The sequence below is a fragment of the Ambystoma mexicanum genome, chromosome 6p (genome assembly GCF_040938575.1).
Source record: "Ambystoma mexicanum isolate Mex_15411 chromosome 6p, UKY_AmexF1_1, whole genome shotgun sequence".
NCBI lineage: Eukaryota > Metazoa > Chordata > Amphibia > Caudata > Ambystomatidae > Ambystoma > Ambystoma mexicanum.
Window position 1 is genome coordinate 606,082,282 of NC_090935.1, and position 26,490 is coordinate 606,108,771.

At 42.1% G+C, this 26,490-nt stretch overlaps 1 protein-coding gene across 2 annotated transcripts in view; it reads right to left on the minus strand.

Annotated features, from left to right (window-relative positions):
- The window catches only part of IQGAP2 (IQ motif containing GTPase activating protein 2), a 1,674,846-nt gene that overhangs the window by 378,896 nt on the left and 1,269,460 nt on the right, over positions 1-26,490 (minus strand). The gene's annotated exons all lie outside the window — the stretch shown is intronic.

Below are 26,490 nucleotides of genomic sequence, written 5' to 3' on the forward strand. Positions count from 1 at the left end.
AAGGTAGGTTATGCACAAGCCAACTCAGATTCCCATCTCTGCCAAATGCATGAAAAACAAGAGTGCATCGTTCAAACCAACTTTCAGAGGGTTTCACGCACCAGTGGCAGAATCATGTCCGCTTACTGGCATATCTTTCCTGGCAGCCTTTATGATATACATGATCTTTCCTGAAAGACCCAAGTGACTACAAACTATGTCTTCAGAGACCAGGCCGCTAAGGTTGGGGTGCAGGACCACCCCCTCTTGCTAATACAGATGGTCTGGCCTGTCTGGCAAAATCCAAGCAGCCCTGGTCCAAGTACCAAAATCTCTTGGGCCAGTTTGGCACTATCAGGTATGTTTCAGCTTGTAGACCTTTGGAACCAATGGTATGACCGAAAGGCATAAAGTCTTTGGCTGTCCCACGGAAGTAGTAAGGTGTGCCCCTGTGATCAATCACCCTGCGCTTTCAAGGAGGCGTACAGGGGGCACCTTTTGTTGGTTTGAGTTGCAAAGAGGTTCCCCATGCCTGAAATATGAAAAATGAACTTCATGGTGATTCAGGTTCCGCTCTCCCTCCTTCACAACTGGTTGGGAATGCCTGCATCCGCATGCGGGCCAGAAAAGTTGGCTGCAAATGATAGCTGTCACCTTAAGACATTTTGAAGGGGATGGGCCTACGTCACGCAAGCGTTCCTCCGCACGCCTGGCACATACCTTACCGCTAGGTCACCAACGTTCCACACCCAGTTCCTGTGGTTCCGCCGATGCAGGTAGAATTTAGAAGTATATGCTTACTGTAGGGGATGGCTGGGTGGGTGTTGTCAAGGAGGGAGAGCCTGGACTAAGAGAATCTGAATCACCATGAAGATTAATTTTTCATGTCTCTGTCGTCCTGGCTCTGCCTCCTTCCCAACTGAGTACCTCATGGCCAAATTTTGCATCATTTTTAGAAGATGAATCCATAGCATAGTGCTTGCAAAAGGCAAGTGGGGTAGCCAAGGTAGCCACTTCACACATGTCTACAATGGGAACATGCCTGGTAAAGGCTACAGATGCTGCCTTGGCTCCAGTGGAATGAGCCCGAAGTCTCTGCAGAGTCGCAAGCCCTTTCATGTCGTAAGCCTTGGAGATTTTTCAATATTACAAAAGGTAGTTAGCAAATCTATCAACAGTTAGACCAAATAATACAATTAGTCTCTAAATAATCACAGGAAAAATTATTAATCTAAAAAAGAACAAAAAATGTTTTGTTATCGAGACAAATTGTCAAATGTGAAACACAAAGCACAAGACTAATAGTGACGAAGTATCCTCAAGAAAGGTGGGTGGTGTTAAATAAATAAACACAATTAGTTCACAACAACTTTCAAAGCACCTGCAATCTTTCAGTTGTCAAACTCAATAATGGAGTTGAATACTTATCTCTAGTAGAACATTATACTAGAACTTGGAACTCAACATTTTTCTGTTCTCTTTTGCTAATTTCGGACATTCATCAGGAGGTAAGTCACATTAGTTGTGGTAACAATAAGACAAACGATTATCAGCATCAATTTTGAGTGTATTTTTTGGAAGAAGAAAATTTCCAATTTGCTCTGTGCGTTGTAACTGCTTGCGCGTGGAGTCAGTCTTTAACAGATGAAGTCCTAAATTAAGTAGGAGTTGTCATCTAGGGTCGAATTCGGCATAATGCATTAGTATTGACCTTTCTATGATCAATCTGTAATTGAACCAAGGGTAGATGTGGTAGCTGACAATCAGATAGCTCACTGTGGCAGTGTACCAATCCCAGAGTCTGGTCTGGAGGTGGTATTCTTCAGATTGCGGAAACTTCAGTGTCTCTGTAGTTGGGGATACGTCTCCAAGAAATAGTTCTACAGCGTTGTTCAATGTTATGTTCTGCTGAATAATTGTTCCGGTGGAACCGTAAAATATTTGGAAGCCTCAAAGTCTTCAGAGACAGAAATTAGAGTAGAATTATCTTTCTAACTCCCCGGTACCGAGTCCGAGACAGATGCCACAGGATATTTCCTCCGTTTGTGTTTTTTTGGAGAATTTGGTACTGGACTAGATCTCGAATGAGGGCCTCTTGTGAGAGGTCTTATGTCATTGTCTTGGTCCCGAGGAGCTTGAAAACCATGAAAACGTGCCTGTAGTGGAATATGCTTATCTGCACAGTAAATGATAATGAGCAAGCCGCACATCCCCCCATCTGCTGATGATAAAAAGGAAAGCTACAACACAAACGGTAAGCATGTCCCCCAGATCACCTCTCCTATGACCGCTCGGGCCGCGGAAAAAGGAAACAATTCTCATGGAGGGGGGGGAGGGGTGAGCCAGGTTGAGAACCTGGAGGGGGATTGCAGGCTTCCGTCCAGAATCCTGTTTCGTTTAAGGGAACCCCAGAATGGTGAAGAACAAGAATCCTACGCAAGGCCCAAAGTGCAATTAACTGGATTTATCCCCTAGAGTGTTGACGGATGCAGGAGGAAAAAGAGAGAAAGCACTCATGCAAAGTCCAGGAGCAAATCTCTCTCGGAATACATGAATGTAAAATGGAACTACAGACAAAGGGACGTTCCTCGGCTTATGCCAGTTACCAAAGATAGCAGAGTGAGGCACGAGGAAAGCACTACTAACAGCTTTGTGACTCCACTCCAAGAGGAAGAATGGCATGATCCTTCGGATGCCGACCTGTTGGAAAGCTGGGACCTGCTGGTTTTGCCTTATCAGATGGGCTTGCAAAGCTCAAACACTCAATTGAATGAACGTGTGACAGAGACATGCACACTGGAGGGATTGAGTATGTCGGGGAGCCCTGAAGGAGAACCGAGTGACCCCCCTCAAGACGCTGTAGGTCCCCAAACTGAAGACCAAACCACCATTACTGAACTTATTCGGCCCGTAAATGAGACACAAATGGCCAAGTTAACTGCTGCAGCAAACTCAAACATGGAACGGAAGTTGGAACTCATTCAGAGCATTGCTAGCCAACCCCCCGAAAAAAGCAGAAAACCGTTCCTCTACCCATGAATTCACTGACCCCCCAGGTTCAGCCTTCAGGGTCAACAGAAACAGCGTCTGTCCCGGGCGGCTGTGCGGCGTACCCTTGGGGTCTTCGGAAGATACGACCCTATTCACCAGCTCAAGCGAGGACTCGAGTGAAGACTCAGATGGGGAAGTGACCTGGAACCCGAATAACCATCCAGAGCCGATGGGAAACTGGTGTACCTACTTTACGCAAGTCAGATTCTTTGGAAATTGCCAGACAGACAAGTAGATGGGATGCCCAGGCCACCCAATTACAAGCTGCTATTGGGTCTATAGTCTTGATCACACGGTCACCCTTCCTAAAACTGCATGAAAATCTAAATGACAGATTTAAGGACAAGTTGACTCTGCTAGCTCTAATGCATTCCAAGATAATTTTCATTGAATCTTTTATTGAAGCGGCAAGAGACAAAAGAACAAGGGAAAAGGAGACAGAGGGGTGATCATTAAAACCCTTATTGTTCTAATTCAAGAATCCAGGGAAGACAAAAAGGCTGTTTTAGATTGCTTCAGAGACACAATTTCTTTATTGAAGCAGCAAGGTAACACCTAGTACAGAAAACAGGATAGCACCCATGTGCACGTGGACTTGGTGCAAGGCCCCCCACCGACGGAAATCAATCTAAGACCAATGATGTTGGAGATGAGAACAGAGGATGGCCCCCTTCAAGAGGCTGTGGACGCTACTCAAGTCCCACCCTCTAGTAAGATGGACCGTGTCTCTGAAGCTTTGCCAAACTGGAGGCCGGCCCACGTCCAAACCTCCTCTGGTCCATCCCCAACACAACCGATCCATCCCTGACACAACCAGGCTGCAGCTCTTTGATAATGATCAGAATGGAGGCCCCCAGGTGAGAGGAACTAGTCGGGAGTACATTGATCAGCACGGATCATTTCCCCATCTTTAACAGGGAACCGCAAAAACAGGTTAAGGTACAAACAAAAACAAAGAAAATCCACAACCCAGTGAAAAAAAAAAACACAATGATGTTGAAAGCATCAAGGGGTTGTGGAGCAAGGAATTTCATTAGAAATATAATAACTGTCTCATTGGAACCAGTCAATTCAGCAACCTTAACAGAAAGCGTCAGCACAGAGCACTCCAAAGAATATACCTCAACTCAAGGACAAAACGAAAATATACACAGGGCCTCATCCGCACAGGAAGTAATAATAGACGTGGAAAATCTGAAGATCCACTGTTGCAGCTGTCCACGTATGAGGATTACGAGTCTGAGTTGGAAACTTGTGGGATGCACTGACCCACTAGGCTCTGCCCTGCGACATCACTGTGTACTGCTTCACCAGAAACAGAATGGCCGCCAAAAAGCCCTATGCGCGCTAAAAATCTCTGAGAAGTGCGCAGGGAAACCGGAAAAATAGGCTGCAAATCTACTTTGCCTGTGTCAGTGGTAGAACAGGAGACCACACTGCCAAAACCTGTCATTGGGCTGCCCACAGAGTGAAATGGAACTACATGAAAAGGCAGGGCTGCATTGCCAAGAAAACCCAGAAGTGCTCTAAAATTCATTTTTCCTTGGCTGTTGAAATTGCAAAATAATGGTTCCCAAACATCAGAAAAGATCCAACATCCTTGTTGGGTGTTAACCATCACTTTATTTAAGGAATCCCCATAAGCCCACAATGTCAGGAGAAGCAGATTTCATCACAAGAATATCCACATTAAAATAAAGGCTTGCCTGGAAAAATCTGTCAGAATATGGGCGCAGTACCGCCGCCTGCCTGTATCAAAGCTGTCATTTACCTACACTGTTAGTTTAAACTTGTACATTAAGATCTAATTGTTGAAAAGAAGAGATTTGCCATCAAAAGCTATATAGGTTGCTACTATTCAATCTCTATGTTTTAAAAAGACTGGAATTAGAGATCTGTGTGTAGACTTGTTGAAAATGTTAAGTATTTTAGCAAAGACAATTTTAAACAAAGTATTTTAAAGTGAACTGATACCAGCCAGAGGACTGCAAATCACATTCCACAGTTTGCCCCAAACAAAAGGTGCCTTCCCTTTGCTCTCTGCCCAGGAACTCTCAGTTAGATGCTAATGAAAAGGAGGAGATTTTGTTCTGCTTCTCTGAGGAGAGACAATAGACTTCCTGGACTTAAAGGGTATGCAGATTCAAGTGTCAACAGAAGCCCCTGTGAGCAGGAAGAGAGGCCTGGATTGCTCTTAACCCAGCAAACCATGGGGGCGGGACCAGACAGATGTGTGTATCTTAACCCACAAGAAAATATCTTTTTGAAAAAAGACTCAGAGAACTGTGCAAAATTTGTAAAAATCTGAAAAATATAGGTTGTTAAACCTACCGAAATTGTAATTTTGTTACAATTGTGAGGATGCTAGAAATATGAAACTTCATAGGATTATGCCCATATGTCATGCACATATATGTAGAAAGATGTGGACAGATCTGACATTAGGTACCCAACCGAAAGCACGAAAAACTGTCAAATCTGAACTAAAGCTCTGACCGAGATGGAACTCAGACAGATACTTGCTCTACTAAATCTGTGATGTAAATAGGTATTGCTAGCACGTTGGTTGTATTGTAAATATGATTTATATGACAAATAGATTTACTGTACAGAAACAAAGGGGAGGTACTCCCGGGGTTGTAAAATACAGCATCATCATGGCACCAGAGTTCCTTCTCAAATCAGGAGAGAGGACAGACCCTAACCAATAGGATTCCTAGAGGGTGTGCCTAGTATAATTTAGCCTACCCACCCCTTAGGGAAATACATAAATAGAGATAGCTTAGGACCTAGACACACACAGATTCACCCATCAACTGATTTACTGGCGAATCACTTTGCAGGAGAAACCCATATCCAAGACTCCAGAACTTTTGAAAGAAGAGAGGCCCAATTTCAAAGCTGAACCCTTCTCAGCTTGGCCTTTAAAATCTTGAAACCTGATTTTACCCCAGACTTCCAAGGGGCACATCAAAAAGAACAGCCTGGCTGTGCTGTGTCTGCTTTCTTGCCAGGAACTCTTGCTAGAATCCAGAGATCCAAACCAGTAGAGCAGAGCTGTAACCAGATAGCTGCAACCCAGAACCAACCCGTCAGATCCAGTCCAGTGGCCGTGCAGTGTCCAGAGTGCCGTGCTGAGTGCAGAACCGAGCGCCCTGAATCCTGTCCGGTGGGCTAGAAGAATTCCAGTCCAGAAATCCTTTGACAGGCCTATTCCAAACAGTAGTTGTGAGTATCTATAGCATAGAATTGTCCCTAGCCAGTATTTTATCCTTAAGTAATCCTATCCAAACCATTTCTATCCCATCCAGAACTGCATTGTAGAAACTCTTTTGTCTTTCCTGAATCTTTCCCTCATCCATATAGTCCTTTGATAATGGTAGTGATAATATCATCTTTGCGCTAATATAGTTGCTGAAGAAAGACAAGCGTCTCGGCAGGTAGAAACCATCCGGAGACGTTGCTGTATTGGTGGCTGTGCTGTCGTGTAGCTTGTGGCTTCATAGACTCCTTAGTGTAAAGAAATTCCTGTTTGTAATTCAAAAGCGCATCTTTCATTTGAAATCTAGACTCTTTCTTAGAAAAACCGACCTCTACCAAAACCTCTGTAACTTCCGTACCGTGCATGCTAGAAACGTGTAAAATTGAAGCTAACATCCTCAGCTTTCCAACAGACCCAACACCGCATTCGGAATCCTTAAAGTTTGCTGCAAATCTTTTGTTTTGCTCAATTTCATCACGTGTAAAACATCTATTCTTTGCATCCGACCTCAGAATTCAGTTTTCAATCTACTAGTTATTCAATCATCATTGCTAGTGTTTATCTGAAACTATACAAAGCGGCTCCCCCTAGTTTGGACTCCAATTAAGTGAATTAAATCAATTTTTCTGTGTTTTTAACCATTCATTCAAAACCACATTCACAAGCATTTGACCTGTTTGCAATCATTTGTGTTTCTCTCTGAGTCTGCTGGGGGAAACTGGGATTGAAACTGTATTTGTTGAGTGTGTATTCCTGAAACCTCATGTAGTGGGATCGCTATTTTCCACTCTCGTACTTCAAAAAAAAATATATATATAAGAAAGATGGGGTCGGCAGCAAGTGATATCACTCCCTCAAACTTCCCACAAAGTTTGTACAAAGTAAACAAGAATATCAGAGTTCGGGAGGATATCTCGCGCTCACACCAATACGTTTTTTATGAAACCTATTATCACTGTTACTAAAATTCCTCAGGATAGGTTCAAAAAAGTCTTCAAGTTACACAATGCTCGTCAATTCAATATAATTTAATTTATCTTCCAAGGTAAAGAACAGCCGACACGTGTTTCGACCCTTGGTCGTTATCAAGGCTGTACAGATTATTACATTCATTCAATATAACGAAAAAAGAATAGAAAAGAGAAAATTCAAAAACCATACCATATGGTGCCAACATGTCAGGTCAGGTTATGGGAAAATTCACGCCATAGTCAAGAAATAAGATGAATATTCAAAGAGAAATAAACATAAAACAATAATTTAGTTTTTCCTTACAAAAAATATATGTGTGTTCAACATAACATCCAGTTATCAACTGTTTTCACAATAAAACTCAACCCCAATATATTGGTTACACAGATTACCGATTATCACCCTGTGACACCATTCCAACATGACCAGAGAATATGTGAATATTCAAGATGCAACATTAGAAAATAGAATTGAAACTTACCCTCTCTATGTCATTTAGTAATATCTTCCATCCCTATGTTGTAGACCCTTTAAATTAAATTTAATGGTATGGATTACATAAACGTTTTATCCCATATTATAGCATAGATTGAAATTTAGAATGTTCACCAACCTGAAAATCTATGTTCTTAGAATACCAATTGTTCCAATAGTCTTTATATTCGAAATGTTTTAGGTCCAAAAATGGCTTTCACCTATAAGAAATATGTTTATTGTACTATGCTTCATAGGGTTAACTATAGATCCCCATATTAATCATTTCCATAGTTAAAAATACTCATCGGTCAATAAATCCTTCATGCCATTTAAATTTATTTTTGAACAAGAAAATATATAATATAATAATATTGCATTATGTTCAGTTCCCATATGCACATCATGAGTTATTGAAGGACCTCCCTCAACCATTCCAAAAGGATGGTTCTGTTAAATAGAATATATCCTGTTTAAAATACCATACCATACCCCTATTAGTATTCTTATTTTCCATGAGCTTACCTTTACATGGGCTGAATCCCAGAACCTCGTTATGCTAAGGGGATCCCACGAGTTTCCCCTTCCATTTATATGTATTGACACTCACAGGATCGCGGGCCGCACCGCGATGACATCACGCGCACGCACGCGCAATGACGTCACACGCAAGCGCGCGTGACGGCGCCATACACACGCGCACTCAGCGTTATATAGGTATTATTACAGAGTCCCCTTATTAAGAAAGCATGATATATTGCCAATATATCTTATTCATTGGCTAGTGTCACTCAGTTACAGTTACCCAATACTTTAAATTGAAAGGGCTATTTCAACTCGAATTTAACTTCCTGTAAATACAAAATAGTACAATAAAACCACAACTAATTCTACAGTTACATCCTCATGATATGCATACGTCCACCAAACATATAAATCCCATTGTAACCCTTAAATTATTTAAATAATATAATTCATGAAAAATATTCTATTTCATTTCCATGGCTGTACTTTCACTAATGAGTACCTGAGATCCTATGTTTTTTGATCCCATGTAACAATACTCTGGTAAGGCTGGAACGGCATCACAAGTAGTGATAATTACAATAGATGGCATTACCAATTATGCTGATTTCATTCATTGTAAATCAGAAAAGAAAAGGAATGTCAATCATGTTATTACTTCATAAGAAAACATGCATTTCATGGTCCTGGTTAAGACCGACTGTAGTACTTCTAAAATAACAAATTAGTTTGCTCTCTTGTTGCCTAAGTTTAAGCCTAAGATTACCACCCCGTTTACCCATCTTCACTTGCATGAGACCAATGAATCTAATATCTTCCTGGCTATCCAACTGATGTTGCAGCTGCCAATGAATGGACATTGGTGTCTTAGCATCACTACTCTTTAAACTGGCCAAATGTTCCCTTATTCGTATTCTCAATTGCCGAATAGTGCTGCCAATGTAAAGCTTACCACATATACAAATAATAGCATAAACAACAAAGCACGTTTTACAGTTAATGAACTGGTTAATCTTAATTGTCATTGCATTATCATCTGTAAAGGAGTCACAATTAACATACGCATATTTGCACTGATTGCAATTACCACATTTAAAAAATCCCTTCTTTCCTTTTAGCCAAGTTCCTTCAGTACTGTCTGCCTGAACATCCAAAAAAGAGGGACTCAACTTCTGTTTGATACTATGTGCTCTCGTGAAAGTAAATTTAGGTTTCTCAGTCAAAAAAGGTAACAGATCCTTATCGAGTCTCAAAATATCCCAGTGTCTAGATACCATTTTATAGAGTAAGGAGGAGTCTTGCGAGAATTGAGTTATTATGGAAATACAATCACTCTCAGGTTTCTCTTTCACACGGTCACATAAAAGCTCCAATTGACTACATTCTTTGTACTTATCTGCCGCTTTCTTTATACATTTCAGGTTATATCCTCTCTTTTGGAATCTTTGCGTAAGCAGGTCAGACTCCTTCTGATAATCCAAATCTAAACTGCAGTTTCGCCTGGCCCGATAAAATTCACCCGCCGGGATATTATCAATTGTAGATCTCTGATGACTACTTTTTGCATACAGTATTGAGTTAACTTCTGTTGATTTACGATATGTCTGTGTTTCAATCTGCCCATTATTCACAAAAATATGCAGATCAAGAAAGTCAATGCTTTGTGTGCTTGCTAGACCTGTAAACTTAATACCAAATTTGTTGTTGTTGGTATGTAGCACAAAGGTGTCATATAGAGCAGGAGACCCTTTCCATACAATTAGAACATCATCTATATATCTTCTCCATGCTATTAGATTCGTTTGGAAGATCTCCTGATTGTAAATATGTGTTTCTTCAAATTGGGCCATAAACAAGTTCGCCAGAGATGGCGCAAATTTAGCACCCATGGCCACTCCCTTGGCTTGTGCATAATACTGTCCATTGAAAATGAATACATTATTTTGCAAAGTAAATTCAAGAAAACTCTTAAGCATTTGCATATGCTGCATATAAGAAGCAGAAGAATTCCCAAAGGTGTAGTCAATTGTTTGAACTGCTAGGTCATGATCTATACTAGTATAAAGCGCTGAAACATCGAGGGTAGCCAAAAGATAATCTGATTCCCATTTCAAGGATTTGAAAAATTTCAAAACATGTGCACTGTCTCTGATATAAGATTTCATTTTGAGAACATAGGGTTTTAAAGCTTCATCCAAATATTGGGACATACCCTCCGTGACCCACCCTATCCCACTCATTATAGGTCTGACTGCTGGTAAAATTTCATAAGTCTTATGTATTTTGGGTAAGAAATACATAGTGGGCATGGTGGGTTCTGTATTGGTCAGGAAACTCTTTTCATCCTCTGTTAGAAAGCCTCTATCATACCATAACTGGATTAATTCCAGATGTTCAGAAACAATTCTCTTCGTTGGATTAGATTTAAGAGGGGTATAACATTGTGGAGTGTTCAAATGAGACATTGCCATAGTAATATAATCCTGCGTATTCATCACCACAATATTGCCCCCCTTATCCGCTTCTTTGATGGTTATGCACTTATCATTCATTAAAGCTTCTAAAGCTACCAATTCCTCTTTACTCAAATTAGTTTTAGTTCGCTTTCTTTTATAGAATCTACTGTCCATATGCTTATGTATATCCTTAGTGATTGCCTTATGGAAGGTTTCAATTACATTCTCTGTTCCTAAATTAGGTGTGTATTTAGACTTTGGCTTCAATTCTTTGAGATTAAGGTGTCTGGTATTAACACCAAGTGATAGGCAAATAGATTCAAAATCCGCTGTACTGTCTTGGGCTAAGGTGGTCAAGGTGGTGATATTGTGAATATCTGAAATAGTATATGAGCTAAGTGGGCTCAGAGTGGTTTTAGGTTGAAATATTTGTACCTGAGTGGCAAAAATTTTTTTTAATTTCAGTTTTCTTATAAATTTGAAAATATCTATCTGAAAGTTCACAAAATCTGTTCTAACACCTGGTGCAAAAGAAAACCCTTTATTCAACACAGCATGTTCAGCCTCCGAAAGACATTTATCTGACAGATTAATAACCAAGTCACAATTTACTGGTTCACCTGACGTTTCTTGCTGCTCGATCTGGTCAGAATTCCTGGCCGACCCTGATCTTCGTCGGAGCTTCCGCTCCCGCTTCCGCTTGCCCCCTCTCCTGCCCCTAGTGTGGCACCTGGTATTGGTGTAGTGCCTGTTGGTGGTGTTGCAAATCTGACTTGTTTTAAATTTGTAAATCGCATGTTTCCCTTTTTGTGTCTGCGAATTTGTTCTAAAAAACTTCGGCCTCCACTGTGTGTGGATTCTATATCTTCTTGATTACTAGCTTCACCTTCTCTAACTTCTTCCTCTGAATCAGGATCTGAGCTGGCAGGTGTATTGTTGGAAGAACTAGGTCTGGTTTGTGGTATTATATTATCATATTTAGCTTGAAAAGTGTATACACGTTTCTGTCTATAATCCTTATCATCTCTGAAATACTTTCTAAATTTCCTCAATTTGATATCATCCTGATATTCTCGCAAAATTTCATTCATTTTCTCATAATTTTTTTCCTTGGTAGTTTCTGCATTTGGCATGGCCTTTATTTCTTCCTTAAGTTTGTTAATTGATACTATGACTCTTTTATGCTCTCTTGTAGCATGAGTTATTAGTAGTTCCAACATAGTTTCAGGCGAAACTGCAGTTTAGATTTGGATTATCAGAAGGAGTCTGACCTGCTTACGCAAAGATTCCAAAAGAGAGGATATAACCTGAAATGTATAAAGAAAGCGGCAGATAAGTACAAAGAATGTAGTCAATTGGAGCTTTTATGTGACCGTGTGAAAGAGAAACCTGAGAGTGATTGTATTTCCATAATAACTCAATTCTCGCAAGACTCATCCTTACTCTATAAAATGGTATCTAGACACTGGGATATTTTGAGACTCGATAAGGATCTGTTACCTTTTTTGACTGAGAAACCTAAATTTACTTTCACGAGAGCACATAGTATCAAACAGAAGTTGAGTCCCTCTTTTTTGGATGTTCAGGCAGACAGTACTGAAGGAACTTGGCTAAAAGGAAAGAAGGGATTTTTTAAATGTGGTAATTGCAATCAGTGCAAATATGCGTATGTTAATTGTGACTCCTTTACAGATGATAATGCAATGACAATTAAGATTAACCAGTTCATTAACTGTAAAACGTGCTTTGTTGTTTATGCTATTATTTGTATATGTGGTAAGCTTTACATTGGCAGCACTATTCGGCAATTGAGAATACGAATAAGGGAACATTTGGCCAGTTTAAGGAGTAGTGATGCTAAGACACCAATGTCCATTCATTGGCAGCTGCAACATCAGTTGGATAGCCAGGAAGATATTAGATTCATTGGTCTCATGCAAGTGAAGATGGGTAAACGGGGTGGTAATCTTAGGCTTAAACTTAGGCAACAAGAGAGCAAACTAATTTGTTATTTTAGAAGTACTACAGTCGGTCTTAACCAGGACCATGAAATGCATGTTTTCTTATGAAGTAATAACATGATTGACATTCCTTTTCTTTTCTGATTTACAATGAATGAAATCAGCATAATTGGTAATGCCATCTATTGTAATTATCACTACTTGTGATGCCGTTCCAGCCTTACCAGAGTATTGTTACATGGGATCAAAAAACATAGGATCTCAGGTACTCATTAGTGAAAGTACAGCCATGGAAATGAAATAGAATATTTTTCATGAATTATATTATTTAAATAATTTAAGGGTTACAATGGGATTTATATGTTTGGTGGACGTATGCATATCATGAGGATGTAACTGTAGAATTAGTTGTGGTTTTATTGTACTATTTTGTATTTACAGGAAGTTAAATTCGAGTTGAAATAGCCCTTTCAATTTAAAGTATTGGGTAACTGTAACTGAGTGACACTAGCCAATGAATAAGATATATTGGCAATATATCATGCTTTCTTAATAAGGGGACTCTGTAATAATACCTATATAACGCTGAGTGCGCGTGTGTATGGCGCCGTCACGCGCGCTTGCGTGTGACGTCATTGCGCGTGCGTGCGCGTGATGTCATCGCGCGCGCGTGACGTCATCGCGCGTGCGTGCGCGTGACGTCATCGCGGTGCGGCCCGCGATCCTGTGAGTGTCAATACATATAAATGGAAGGGGAAACTCGTGGGATCCCCTTAGCATAACGAGGTTCTGGGATTCAGCCCATGTAAAGGTAAGCTCATGGAAAATAAGAATACTAATAGGGGTATGGTATGGTATTTTAAACAGGATATATTCTATTTAACAGAACCATCCTTTTGGAATGGTTGAGGGAGGTCCTTCAATAACTCATGATGTGCATATGGGAACTGAACATAATGCAATATTATTATATTATATATTTTCTTGTTCAAAAATAAATTTAAATGGCAAGAAGGATTTATTGACCGATGAGTATTTTTAACTATGGAAATGATTAATATGGGGATCTATAGTTAACCCTATGAAGCATAGTACAATAAACATATTTCTTATAGGTGAAAGCCATTTTTGGACCTAAAACATTTCGAATATAAAGACTATTGGAACAATTGGTATTCTAAGAACATAGATTTTCAGGTTGGTGAACATTCTAAATTTCAATCTATGCTATAATATGGGATAAAACGTTTATGTAATCCATACCATTAAATTTAATTTAAAGGGTCTACAACATAGGGATGGAAGATATTACTAAATGACATAGAGAGGGTAAGTTTCAATTCTATTTTCTAATGTTGCATCTTGAATATTCACATATTCTCTGGTCATGTTGGAATGGTGTCACAGGGTGATAATCGGTAATCTGTGTAACCAATATATTGGGGTTGAGTTTTATTGTGAAAACAGTTGATAACTGGATGTTATGTTGAACACACATATATTTTTTGTAAGGAAAAACTAAATTATTGTTTTATGTTTATTTCTCTTTGAATATTCATCTTATTTCTTGACTATGGCGTGAATTTTCCCATAACCTGACCTGACATGTTGGCACCATATGGTATGGTTTTTGAATTTTCTCTTTTCTATTCTTTTTTCGTTATATTGAATGAATGTAATAATCTGTACAGCCTTGATAACGACCAAGGGTCGAAACACGTGTCGGCTGTTCTTTACCTTGGAAGATAAATTAAATTATATTGAATTGACGAGCATTGTGTAACTTGAAGACTTTTTTGAACCTATCCTGAGGAATTTTAGTAACAGTGATAATAGGTTTCATAAAAAACTTATTGGTGTGAGCACGAGATATCCTCCCGAACTCTGATATTCTTATTCCTGAAACCTGTTTTCTCTCCTTCCATCTCTTTATCTTGCATATTGGGGGGATTGAGTAGTGTGCAGGGGGAAAGAGTGACATTGCATTTGACTGAACCCACACAAAGTTTTATTCTATGCTGCATTAGTTTTCCTATCCATACTCCTCCTGATTAAAGAGATTGTTAATTGTTGTGACATCACCCATTGGTGATCATTGTATAAATATTAAATAGTGTGATATAAATATTGTTCAAATTCATAAAATAAATCTTAACTTTGCAAAACAGCCTGCTTCCTGGTTCAGTGAGACCAGGGGGATTCAAAGAGAGGGGCGTGTTAGAAGGGTACATCATTCAGAAATAAAAGTACTTATAGACACGAATATATAATTAAGGGATCCAGCTGTGCATCACACACTAGGCATTGACTTAGGTGGAGTGCCGGGTTGAAATCACTTACAACCTCGACTAAAGTACTCAGCTCAATGAAACTCATCAATTCAGACATTGGAGGAAAAACGGGCTAAAGTAACAATGACGCTAGCCCTTTTAGAGAGACAGCCTTCACTGTTGGATGGAATGATTGAGCATTCCCTTAAGGCGGACAACGGTCTGGTGCTGAACCGCACCAATATAATGAGCCTCTTTCACCACATACCACAATTGAGAGTAACAGAATCTAAAGATATCCATATTGTCGATTTCCCAACGGAGCATGGAAATGATTGAGTATGCCTACATATGGCTTCCTCTGCCTTGACAACTATCATGGTGAACGTGAACGACCATCTACGGGCCCAGGATTTCAACCTCAAAGATTGTAAAGCATTAACTAATCAGAGCCCTGACACAAACCCATTGTCACCTCTGGGGAATCGCAAGGTGTGGTCCTACTTGAGGAAAATGAAATGAAACTGCCCTCGAGAGCCAGGTCCTGACAGTTGATGCTGTTCATAAAATAGATAAAGAGCAGTCTTGGGACTGGCTTGCCTCCCGCCGGGATTAGAGTGCGACGCGGAATGGACCAGCAAGGCTTGAGATCGGATCCTGCAACTGCAGACGATTTGCCCACCTGTTTCAAGCCTTCAATCCCAGAATGTTCAAATTGGACGTCCTATGTTTACAGGAATCATGGCTTAGAAAGACCCCTTTATTAGATGGATATTCCGGATACCTAAATAAAGCATCTAAAGGAGCCCTGGGAAGGCCTAGCTTCGGCCTGCTGACATTGATTAAAAACAGCTCCATGGACAAGGTTACTCGAGTCATACACACCAGTCCACTTACTCAGATAATAAAAATAAAGCTGTGGGACTGCCCTGCTGACAGACAAGGGATCTTGACACTCTTCAACCTGTACTGGAACGCGAGGGCTAAGGAGGCTAGCACTTTTGTCCATTTCATAAAAATGTATAGACCGGCTGCTTACCAAATTGGACGATCCGTGGCTAATAATTTGTGGAGACTTAAACATTGATTGCCCGCACCACGCTTCAGGAAGGGTTGCAGGGCCAGGTGGCTTACAACAGAAAAAGAATGCTCGATGTCGGGAGTGGTTGGATGAAACTGCGATGAGGGACATTCACATGGTGAATGGTCAAGTGAAAGGAAACCTGACAGGTGCAGCAACATGGCACTCTGGGTCTGCAAGTGCAACCCTGGGCTACTTCTTTGTCGCAGGTTCCATCTTTCAACGGGTTTTGTCCCAGACGGTTCTCCCATCGACCCAAAGTGGTCAACAGCCGTTGGTGTTCTCCTGTGTGGGACCTTGTAAGAATGGAATGATAAAAAAAATGAAGTGCTGGAACCAAAAGCTATCCTTGGAACAGGGTAGAAAGAGGCTACGAATTACCCCAGCAGTGGTGCGTGTCATCTTACGCGAGACTGAGAGCTTGGCAACAGAAGACAGCAGGGGTTAGGGGGTCGAATATGAACCCAGTATCGCCATGTTTCGCAAGGAAGTTAGAAGAGGAGAAAAGGCTAACTTCAAGCCAAAGCATGCATCAGACTCAGTCATTGCAAACTAAAAACGATTACTACATTGTGACCTCAGGAGACTAAAATCACTCCTTGCGATAACTAGGGGTTGGATAACGAAAAAAGGAAACAACAATATAGGAATTGGGTCATATCTTGCAGAGCCACCATTTATCAGAACGACTCCGAAATCATGATGCAGGCCTTAAACTTTAAAAACTCGAGAAATGTATGGAAACTGCTAAACGGCAGAGAACGCAACAATGGCCTACTACAATTAAACCCTATCCACAAGAATGGTTGGGTGAAAGACTTCAAAAACCACTTCACCTTGAAGGACCAAAAGAAGGAAGAACTGCCTTATAGTCAGACAACTCCTTGGGAAATTCACTTGGAAAGAGACGAAATTAGGAGCATCATAACAAAGGCAAGTAACTCCCGGGCTCCAGGACCGGATGGGCTGACAAATGCCATGCTGAAGGAGGTGCCTGAGGACTGGGCGGCTTTCTGTATGATCATATTCCAGAGGATAGCTCAATTTAGTAGAGTCCCAGCAACCTGGAAACGGGAGGTGGTGGTCCCCATCTGCAAGTAGGGCGACCCGAAAAACTACCATCCGATTGCACTCCTCGATGTACTGGGAAAGATCTTTGTGGGAGTGCTGCTGATACACTTAAAAGATTGGGTGAAGAAGTCGGAGCCCTACGATCTCAGACAAACCGGATTTGTTAACAATGTAGGCTGTGGCCTGAACTTGCTACTAATCAGCCTCATAAAAATGAAGTTGCTGAATGGGGAAGGTAGCCTTTACATGGCATGCATGGATATGGAGTGTGCTTTTCACTGCATTGGCCGGGAACGACTATGGGCCAAATTGATTACCATCGAATGCCCAAGAGCCCTAGTGGCAGCAATTAAAGACCTGTACACCGGGACAGTCTTACAGGTCAGACTTCACCAGTCAGGGAATCTGACGAAGGAAATACAAACTTATCGGGCACTGAAGCAGGGGTGCCCATACTTCATCAGGGATATGAAAGACGTCCTAGAGCCCCCACAAGTCCTGCCCACAAGGATTAACTGAACCTCGGTGGGTTGGCTCCTGTACGCCAATGACCTAGTCCTTTTGGAAAAAACTCCCATCGGCCTACAGAGAAAGCTGGACGCCCTGCAGAAGTACACTGATTTAAGCGGCTTGAAGATCAACAATGCAAAAACGGAAATCCTGCAGATTGAAAAACCGAGAGGAAGAAAAAAGAAGTTGTCATGTTGGATGCTGGGTAACAACAGAATATGACCTGTCACCTCAATAAAATATCTAGGGCGTAATGATTAGTGCAAGTGGGTGTGAACAGCCATAGATAGATAGATAGCCTGTCTAAATACGAAGGTAAAGCAGTTGACAGCGCAAGATATTGTGATTGGAGGAAGTATGGGAAATTCTCACTCCTCCCAGTCATCAACTTCTACAACGAGAAGGTCGTTCCAACCTTCACCTATGCCGCCGAAGCTGGGCTGGGGCTGCCGTGGGAAACCTGGGAAAGACTGGAGAGACGATTCTGAAAGAGGATCCTAAGACTCCCGAACGCGATCCCCATGGCAATTATTATACACAAACTCCCCAGGTGGAGCAGACCACTCCAAGTACTCCGTCACCCTCGACATGAGACGCCAGTACGATGAATCGGCGTATGTACAGGGCTCAGGCGGGTCAAACTCAACCTGCAGAGAGGTGTCCAGACCACTGGCGTCATGTAAGGATTGACGCAGGTCTTCCATCTGGCTATGACCCGAAAACAGGGAATCAGAAACCTTAGGAGGAACAAACCCCTCCACATCTGACCCTTCATCCACCTCTGAGATGTAAACCAAAGGCTGGAATAAATCCCTGGATGAGGGTACAGATAAAGACTCAAACACAGGCCTCACTGATTTACTCAGGGCCTTCCTCTGAGTTTCTACTGGCCTCCGGGGCACCTCCGACAAAGCCTCCTCAAAAGTTGTCGAGGGCGTCGACGGAATCGGCGTCGAGCGAGGTGCCGACGACTTCGACAACGGCTTCGAGGCCGAGCCCCGAGCGTGTCCTTCGACGGCCTCGGCGCCAATGGCATTGATGACTTCCTCGGAGGCGGAGCCTTGAGAGAGTCCCTCGACGGACTTGGCGCCGATGGGGTTGATGCCTTCTTAGAAGGCCTCACAGATTCCAACGGTCTCGAGGGCATCGAGGACCGGGACCTGGACCTGGCACGGCTAGTGTGATCACCTTTTCCGAGCGGGACCTCGACGCCTCCCGATGATTGCGCTGACCGCCCGAAGGTGTGCGAGCGGTGGCCCTAGCGCATTCCTTGCCGACTTTTCTCAAAGACGCGGACGGAACGGTGCCCTGCAATTCGAAAATCGCCATCATCTTCTTGCGAAATGCGTCCCATTCCGCCGGAGATGAATGCTTGTTGGGACAAGCTACCCGCCGTCTGGCTGAGTCCTCGGACGACGACGGGGAAGGCGACCGTTGATGGCGCTTCCGCTAATGCCTAGAAGAGGCAGAGGAATGGCGGGAACCACTCCGGGACCGAGACCCCCTGGACTTACGCCGACGCAGAGAGTCGCCCCTCGAATCGTCGGTTGAAAGCCCAGCGGATTTTGACTTACGGGGTTTGGAAACCCTACCTACAGACAACAACTTCTTTCGCTCCCGCAAGGCCTTCAACATCAAGGACTGCCATTCATCACAGTCATCGGTGGCGTGGCTCTGGCTGAGGCACCACAAGCAGACATTGTGCGGGTCCGTAAGCAAGCGACATATTGGAACCGAAGTCCCGGCACTTCTTGAAGCCCGACCTCGGGGTAGAAGAAGATGAAGACATATTTCACAATTAACCAAGTACAAAGGTCCGATTCAATGGGAGAAGAACCGAGGCTCGCCGCGATTCCGAAGCAAACACGTTCGCAGAAAAAGTGGAACTGAGGCTACCGGCGTCGTGCGTCCTACATATAACATCCGGTGACGTTGGCGCTCGACAGAGGCACTCGAGGGACAGCATATCGATGTAATTGACGCAGGACGCAGATGGCGAACATTTTTCCAAAGCAGCACAGCTGTGGTGATTACTGTCATAGATGTAGAATACGTCGGAGGACACCATCCCCTCGAACTGGTATTACAGGTGGCCAGGTCCTGTGAGCAGTCTACACAACAGTTTAAGCTCTTTCTGGGCAATGTAACATTTCCTCACAAATCGTACGCGATCCCTGATCCACACACTGTGGCAGAGCTTTCTAAAATGTGTGATCTTGTTTCGCTATGCTCTTTTATGCAGTACAGTGGGTCTAACTGCGTTGTCTGCAAGCCAAAGGTTGTGTTGTGTGGATTTTACTTTCATTACGGTTTCTTCCTCCGCACTTTTCCTTTTTATCACCTGATCTGAGGAGGATCTATGTGACTTAGAAAGCTCAAACAATCCATCTCAGCAAAATGCTTTCAGTTAGTCCAAGAAAAGAAATCAAAACTCTAACGTTAGTGATTTTTAAATAAGAATTATTAATTTGGCATCTACTTAAACTGATCATACTTGAAATCCATCCCTGCCCCTAACTCAAACAAGGCCACCTTGCTGCAAGTTCCTTCACAACACTAGAATGTTGACAAATTACTACTACCTACAGGTGAACCTACTGACCCCCTGCGCCACCCCCATGGTCTGGTGACAGGGCACATGCTTTCTCTGTGCCATCACTTATTTCCTCTGTCTTTAATAACATTCTATATCCTTTGAGAAGAAAGAACAAACTCAGTCAATGTAGACATCTATCATATCTCCACTATTAAAAAAGATCAAACTTCACCTCTCTTGCATGACCACAAGTAATTATTAAACTATTTCCAAAAGTGGAAACACGTCAACTTTAAGAGGATCTGGAGGCTTCCAACCTTCCAGATCAAACTAAAGGCGGGTGGGACATTATAATGCACTAAATGGGCACTTCTAAGCCTCTGAATGGTTTGAATGTTCATTTAGTCAAGAGGGGTGTTGGGAAGTGGAAGAGGCTGGGCCAGATGGAGTGAATAGATGAGGTAATGGACAATGATAGAAAGATGAGCGCCAGCAAGTTGCCCCTTATATGAGTGGGTTGTGAAGGGTGGATAAAGATTATTTCAAAGGATAGAATAGACTAAGTCACCGTTCAGTCATGATTTTGGAAAGATTGAAGCCTCCCATGAAGGTGCTTTAGTGGGTAGTGGGTCTATTGTCAAGAAAAAAAAAGTTCATTGGACAGGAGTTCTAATAAGTCTGAAAGTGGGGTGGAGCGAACAGGCCAGCTTTATTGATCCCGAGGCCAACCCTGCCACCTTTTTTGGTCAGTCAGGGAGAGTAAGACAAAGTGGCAGAGTATGTGCAGGCGGTTCATGGGTAATAAGTGTAGTTGTGCCATGAGGAGTGATCCATGCTTCTGTGAAAATCCTGACAGAGTTGAGGCGGTGCTAGTCACAATAGTCGGTGTGAAGGAAGGTCTTACTAGAAAGCCTGGACAGCATAGCTCCAACAAGATGGTGGTGGGTTCAGATAGGGGCAGAATGACGGAGTGGAGAATGTGATCTTGAGAGGGAGGTGATGGGTGTATGTGAGGTTGGATCAAGAGAAATGCGCAGATCACATTCTTTGAGTGGGAACGACTAGTGTGCTTTCTGCGAGTGATCTGTAGGCTAGGGATGGGGTGCGAGGTGGCGAGCTGAGAAGGATTGGAGTCATGAGACTAGGGCATGGAAGCCCCAGGTGGAGCACAGGGAGACTACTGTGAGGAAGAAGACAGGCATGTGAAGATGTGTAGTGTAGTGATGTCGGGGGCTTTAGGAGGACAGGGATGGGTAATGATTGGCACTAATAATGGATTTTGGCAGGCTAGACAGTCAAGGTAACGGGTGCATAAGGTGAAGAAAATACTGAAATTGCAGTTTTCAAGGACAGCCGATGATAACAGCTTTTGCGTGAACAAGTATAGCAGTTACAAGCTAGCACAAGTAGTGGCCAAGTGTTTTATTATTTAAGCCAATAGTGACAAACACAGTATTACATTACTCCAATAGTAAACCAGCAAATATTATTTAGGCCAATAGTGACCAATGCATTACTATTCTAGGCCGCTAGAGACCACAAATATAAATATTTAAGCTGGTAGGTGGTTGACTAGTACACTTGAAATTCATTAAGGATGTAGTCAGAGGGCTTTCCGGTCTAGCTTAAGGGTTGCTACCAAGGGCTGTATACCATCTCAATCCATCATCCTGCCCCCATTACCACTACCTACCAGTCTCTGATGAATGATACTTACTCCCGAAGAGTAGCATCATCATGGACACACCGTATTAACTGCAATGCTTCATACTTCATTGGTCATGCCCCAATTATATTACCTTGCATCCCATTTCCTAGGCAAAATCGTAAACTACTTCACTTAACCTCATGAAAATGTGCACCATTACAGGCCTGCCCTGACCTAAGCTGCAACTTCCTGCATCAATAAATAAATATGGATACAAAAAGAAATTAGGAATAAGGCAGGAGATCAAGCATGACACAAAGATATTGTGTCCACACCAATAAAAAGTCATTAAAGTATTTTTTGAGCTATGCCCATGGAACCATTTCAAAAGCTACCAGTCCATGGACCTTACTAGCCTTTCTCAACAGCCCTAGAGACAGGGGAAGGATCAGTGTCGAATAAACAGTAGGAAGTGTACGGGGCAGCCTGAATACCTGTCTAGATGAAGAACGCACGTTTCCTATGTGAATGTGCTCCAAGCCAGGAGATGAGCAGAGACTTTGCTCTCCCACTAGAGAGGGGTGGTACAAGATCAACTAAGCATGGGATCTGCTCTGATTCTTTCGTTCAGTAAAGAGAGCAAGAACAAAACATACTTTTGCAGACTTTTGTTGCTGCCAAATGATTAATTCTTAGTCCCAGGACTGAAGCCATAACGTCTGAAGAAAAGTCATCCTACCAGCCACTGATCACATGGATGATGGCTAAGAGTTTTTTGCGGCAACTTAGAATAAACAATAGCCAAAGATCTACCCATCAACATCTGACCATGTATTTTGTGAGTTCTTTGTCAGTGGAGGCTGCAAATATTGAGGTTGTACATTTTGGGGGAGAGGCCAGAAAGAAGGCCATGACTGTCTGCAGACAGAATTTCTGTTGGAACACAAACCGAAGAGGATTTCAGATGATGCTTTTGTTTTTGTAAGTCAATTTACTAATCAGTCATACAAAATCAAGCAGATCATTACGAAGAATTGGAAGAGTTTTTTCAGCAAGACGGATCCATCTCCTATTAGTTTTCAAAAGGCGTATGAACATCAGAAATGTGAGCAGGAGTAGGAGCAGACAGGCCTATTTATGCAAAATTGGAATTGGACCCTGTTGGGCACCAATCATGTGGGTCTTGTGTCATTTGTGCCTTTATGTCAAAAACTCTAACTTTAAATATTGGGTTGGAAAAACATTGGAGAATCATGGAACATACAAATTGTAAGTGTATTTGGTCACATGTCCTTACAGCTTGCATTACATTGGTAAAATCAATAGAAAGTGTAAAACAAGGCTCATCAAACATCGGAGCTATAGAACAGGCCCTCTTGTAAGACATTTTATGAATCATTCTCATTCTTACATGGATTGTATTGGGTGATCCTTAAAATGATTTGGGGTACCAATCAAAATGACATTAATCAGAAACTATTGAATTTGAAACGGAGCTTACTATTCTGCACAACGCGTTGTATCATTGGGTTGAATGATAGTGTAGAATTGCATAATGTATATGAGTTTCAAAAATATTACAGGCCTATGTTGGATGAGCTCTTGTTATTCTAAGATTTACATGAATGTGTCATCAAGATATTTTTCACCCTGGCTTCTTGAGCATGTAAAGCATTGTAAATGTACTGACGGTGTGATATTCATATGCACCATGTTATTCTATATATGCAGTCATTTTAATGAGAGAGTTATTGATGACAATTCCAATATAATGCTGTGAAGAAATAATACCGCACATTGCGTTTGCCTCCTTCATAGGCAGATTTGTGCCCTTGTTGTGGATAATTTGGGGATATACTCCTCGTGTTTCTGTATGTTTTCATAGTGATTAGTCATTCGTACAGGGACGCACTTAAGAGAACTTGCTTGACGCTTTGTGCCTGTGTTGAGTGTAGTCGCATTTGATGTCATTGTGCTGCCGCGCGATGGCGTCATCGCGCTACGTTGCACGCAACTATAAGAGGAGCAGCCATTTTTAATCTAAGGCTCAGTTGTTTGCATTTTTGGCTTTGGGAAACATGCAGCTTTAGCGTTCTCGCACAGGAGGCAACTATTAATCGAATAAGAATGAATGCCATTTAATTAGTTGGCCTTGGGTAGCAGCAAGAATTAGTTGCTCACACAATGAAGATTTGATTTGTAGACTCACATTGCTGAAACAGTAGAGACAAGTTGCAGAAGATCTGGCAGTGGGGCGCATTCAGTGATTGAGGTTCTCCTTTTGGTCTCCCAAGAAAAATGTTGGTAAGGTTTATATCACAGCAGTATGGACATCTGAGAGGTGAGTAATTCCAAATCAAATTAGCTCTGGTATTATAGTGGACCCGGTTACGGTCTTGGTTTGCAGAGCAGCCAATTGACTGGCATATGTTGAATGAACTTGCGTGAACTATGATCGCATGGTCCAACCATAGATTATTGACTAGGTACTTTCCTCAAGTTAAGGGGGTTAGCACCAGGTTTGGTGATATTCATATTGAAAGTTAAGTATGTTAGGACTAAGTCAGTGTTCCTCCGTTTTTATTTTTACAGAATATAGATGTGGCATTTCAAGTGAACAAAAAATAGTACACGCTCAAAATTATCTCAGCCCCAGAGAAATGTCCAGTATTTGGTGACAGTATTGCGACAGAAAGATGTAGGCCATTTGTGTACACAGAATCTTGTATTTTCCACATGACTGTAGTTTGATGTCCAAGAATCTACAGTTGAAAAACATCATCTTGCTTGTTGTAAGATAAGCATGCAACATAAATGTGCTACACACTTATATGTGTGATGTTGTGAGGATTCCATGTTGTTGTGTCTTTGGTTTTTAAATTAATTTTGTAATGGTGTATAATAAAGAATTTTTTTATTGCAAAGTATCTAATGAAGGATACGAACCAAAATGTCGCCACGATTATAGCAACATTACAAATACTGCACCCTTGTGCAGAACAAAAATCCCGACCCTGATTACGCCGACTAAGGTGGGCAGGAGTGTTCCCCGCTTCCCATAGTCAGTGTAATTGTGGTCAGAGGTTGCAGGGGTGTCATCCGCTTCCATTAGATGGTAGCGGGGTACAACAAAAAAAAAAGTTTAAAATATAACAAAAATGAAAAAGGGACCCTGCGGCGCCAGTTCTGAGCCACGTTAGAAGTCGGCATTTTGAAACCCAGCCTTATGGGCGGCGCAGTGATCACATAGATCCTATAATGAACAGGTCCATTATTTCGGGACGTTTTAGGTACATAATGCTTGAGAAAAATGTTTAGGCCACAAAACCTGGCATGTATCTTTACTTTATTATGATGTTACTCCAAATAGAGACACATGTCTCTGGAAAACTAGGAAGAAAGAGTGAGGCGTTGCAGGCCTTTGGCAAGAATTGAGACTACCTCAGTCGGCTTATCAACAGCAGGGACTGCTTGCAAATTCACCATCGGATTCCACAAAACTTCTTTGCATCAAAATGGAGTAAAAGATCAATATTAATAAAACCATACAAATGTGTATCCTTGTCAGTGTAACACAATGTGTATTTGGTTCTAATACTTCTGCTTCCAAGGTAGCAGTGCATGTGACTTATGTGGTCCTTTTGTGTGATGCCTCATGAACCAGCAATGGAAACGTTGGCAAAGTGAGGCTCTGGACGAACTCTGGGCATCAGCTGGTGATTAGGTGGTGGTGAGGATACTGTCAAACGACTGCGGGACAGTGTTACGCTGCACGGACCAATCACATCGTGCCTGGAGTTGGGCAACGTAGGTCACTGTGAGCTAGTGATGCTGCTCGGTTACATGGATCCCTGAGGATATGCTTCAGCACTTGTCCTAATAGATGCCTTGAAGAGAGCTGAGATTTCTGGCAGCACCATGGGGAAATGCAGTACAGCAAAAGGTAGCGCTACCTGAAAGCAAATGCAAGTCATTTCCTATATGGGTGGGCGTAACAAATCATCCAGAAGGAAGCCTGAAAACAACATCTATATTCAGGGTCTCCTTCCACTTCCAAATAATTAAGCCCTAGATGTAGTTTCCTCTTTAAGATTCCACTTGATTAGTATTAACTTTCTGTTGGTCTGTTTCTCCCGACTATTGAGTACCGTGCCTGTCGGTCTTAGAGCATTGTTCTGTACTTTTTGTTATGGTGGTCTACTTTTTTGTCGTTGTTCGTGCGCCCTGAGGCCTGCGGGCTTGTGGCACGATGGAATAACAATTCTAAATAAATAATAAATAGTGCAGAGGGTTGCAACCAAGGAATTGAATTGCACTGGTGGAGCCCAGTCTTCAGAGATGGCGCTGAAAGAGACCAACCAAGCAAAAAAGTGCAGGTGGCGGTCAGGAGACACCTTGACGGCAAAAGCAGAAACTAGTTCTGAAAGCCAGAACGTTTATTACATGTGTGTGTGTTGGAAAAGTATGCCTATACTACTCTGCCACAGAAGGGACTGGTGCAAGAACGCCAATGGGTGTGGTGGATTGGGGGAGTCCAGGGACATCACAGTGCTGCCAATCTCCGTTCATGCTGTGCCAGCATCAGATTGGGTCTCCTCCTTATTGGAGCTGGACATTGCGTACCTCTGGAGGAAAGGGGTTTGTGATATAGGAACAGAAATCGGCAAATAATTGGAATTTCATATCACCTTAGT